Genomic DNA, 2953 nt, shown 5'->3' on the forward strand with positions numbered 1-2953 from the left:
GTTGTCTCTAGCTGCTGGTTATGTGTTGACTTGTTTTGTCTTGGTTTTATGGTTTAATGTTTTGAAAAGGTGAAGCTGCTATATTATATTTTATTATTGATTCAAGTATGTTGTGTCATTCTGCTGTTTTCTTTGTGATGGTGGAATCACTGTGTGGAATGTGGATATGTGTTTCTGTTTGTTATAAAGAGGGTTTAGAGTTTGAAGCAGGAGGTTTTATGGTAATTGGCTGAATATGGTTTCTTCTGTTGAATGAGTGACGTTATTGGTGGAGAAGGTGGGAGCAGAAGGAAAGCTTGGTGTTGCTAGGGTCAGTTTCTAGGGTTTTGTGCAGGCTATTAATGATGATGTAGTTATTTACAAGACCATGGCTCAATTCAAGGAAAGATTCCTGTTGTTAGGGAGTCGCAACATTCCTCCAGGCTCAGATACACTCAAAGATCCCGCTTCTGAGGCCCCTCAGCGCCAAAGAGCTGATCCAAGGTAAATTCCTGGGGACCACACTCAACCACAGCTTCCTCTCTCTCCCTGCTCTGTCTGCCTGTGACACTGGTGCAATCTCACCAGACCGCTAATGGCTCTGGAGTTTGTCTGTAATACCACCCACCTGTGTCGCCAAAGGTGCACACAATTTCCACTGTGTTGGAGTTGGGAGAGTACCTGCTAGTAAACTGTGGTCCCGATATCCATGACAAAGATAAGCACGATGTCTCCCAGGCTGACCCAAACCCACTCAATGACCCTCTGAGAGGGGAGGGAGCTCACCCTCCTGGTGCAACAGTGAGTTCTCCACTTGAGTCTCAGCAGTGGTGTGCATGCCTTCCTGCACCCAGGTGACCCAAATTACTGACAAAATCAGGTGTTGGAAGTAGATCGCTGGAGCTGCCCTCTGGGATATTGGAGTGGTCACTGGTATGCTGATATATGGTGTCTTCTTTCTTTGCTCACGGGGATCTCAGGTGGCTGCCCTCACCTGCCAGTCAGTGACTGCCCCAGGGAAGTTTCCAATGGCCTCTCTTGGCTGCCCATCCATCCTCTGCCAGGTAGCTCTTTCTTAAATAATCTCCCTGTGCCTTTCCTCTAACTCTGCTCATCTGTGTTTGGTGCACTCTGGTTCAGACAGCTTTGTGAGCCCCAAAATCCCTAATTCAAACTACTGTTTTTCAAGCATTTAGATGCTAAAGGAAAATAGTGCGGTGCTTATTGAAGAGAGTCCATTTTGAATCTGAGGCTTGGATTTTTCTTCACTTCTTTTCAGCTTGAAAAATGCCAAGTGGGTCATTCTCTTTTGATTTCCTAACTCCAGGTGTTTGTACATTTCATTATAATACTGTTTATTATCTTCTTGATCTGCCCTTTGTAATTTTCTGTTCAGCTCTTTTAGCATCATCATTTCATCCATTTGCTTTAGCTACTCTCTGTTCAAGAACAAGTTTCAGAGTCTCTTCTCACACTCATTTTGATCATTTATTCTTTCTAACAACCTTTTGGTTTCTTCATGTATGATGTCCTTGATGGCATCCCACAACTTCTTTGGTTTTCCATCAATGGTATTCAGTGCATCAATTCTACTCTTCAGATAGTCTCTAAATTCAGGTGAGATATACTCAAGATTGGATTTTGGCTCCCATGCACTTGGTTTAATTTTCTCCAGTTTCAACTTCAACTGGCTTAGGAGCAATTGATGGTCTTTTCCATAGTCTGTTCCTGCCTTTATTCTGAGTGATGATTCTGAGCATCTTCATCTTCTTTTTCCACAGATGTAGTCAATTTGATTCCTAAACATTCCATCTGGCAAGGTCCATGTGTGTATTATTAGTATAGCAGATCTGAAATAGTTTGGTTTTAGAGGCTAGTACTCTTAAAAATTATTGAAGACCAAAGACTCATAGTTATGTAGATTTTGTTTATCAACATAAGCTGCATTACAAATAAAAACTGAGAAATTTTTATGTCTTTTATTTATTCATTTGAATATGGCAATAATAAGCCCAATACATGTAAATGTATGTAACAAATATTAATGAGAAATAAATTTATATATATTTTTAAAAAGTACACACAATGAGAGGACTGGTATTGTTTTACACTTTTTTTTTTCAAATCTCTTTTATATAAAACTTTCTAGAAGATAGCTGAATCCTCATATCTTTTTCCATATTTAATTGTTTATGATATATTGTTTAGGTGTAAGTATATGAAGAAAATCTCAGACATGGAGTTGGAAAAGTAGGAGGCATTTTAAGTTCTTTAGATATGGTTGACATTCTTTTGTGATACCACCAATACTAGAAAAACAGTAGTTTCTTGCAATGTAGAATCTGAAACCAAATCAGCACATTTTTAATTTCTTGTTATGTTAACATCCACTGGCATGGCTAGCATTTTCAGTAAATGATTCTCCCATCCATGTGTGATATTATAAAATTCCATATTGGACATTGGGTAAATATTGGTTCATTGAGTTTTGAAAATCTGCCAAATATTGACACTTTCCATTTCTAATATTAAAATTTGCCTTTATTAATTTCAAAGAGAAGCTTAAGAAGACATAGTAAATTATTATAAAGAAATGTACAAAGACCTGGAGTTAGAAAACCAAAGGTGAAGAACGCCCTAGGCATTTTTCAAGCTGAAAGAAGTGAAGAAAAAAATTCAAGCCTCGAGTTGCATTATTGAAAGATTCTATGGGCAAAATATTGAATAATACAGAAACACCAAAAGAAGATGGAAGGAATACAAAGGGTCACTGTACCAAAAAGAACTGGTTGATGTTAATCCATTTCAGGAAATGGCATATGATCAAAAAACAATGGCATTGAAGGAAGAAATCGAAGCTGCACTGAAGGAATTGGCAAAAAACAAGGCTCCTGGAATTGACAGAATACCCATGGAGATGTTTCAACAAACTGATGCCATGCCGAGGTAATCCCACAGAATGTGGAAATTATTG

The sequence above is a fragment of the Orycteropus afer genome, unplaced genomic scaffold (genome assembly GCF_000298275.1).
Source record: "Orycteropus afer afer isolate SDZICR_OR568_19922 unplaced genomic scaffold, OryAfe1.0 scaffold00381, whole genome shotgun sequence".
NCBI lineage: Eukaryota > Metazoa > Chordata > Mammalia > Tubulidentata > Orycteropodidae > Orycteropus > Orycteropus afer.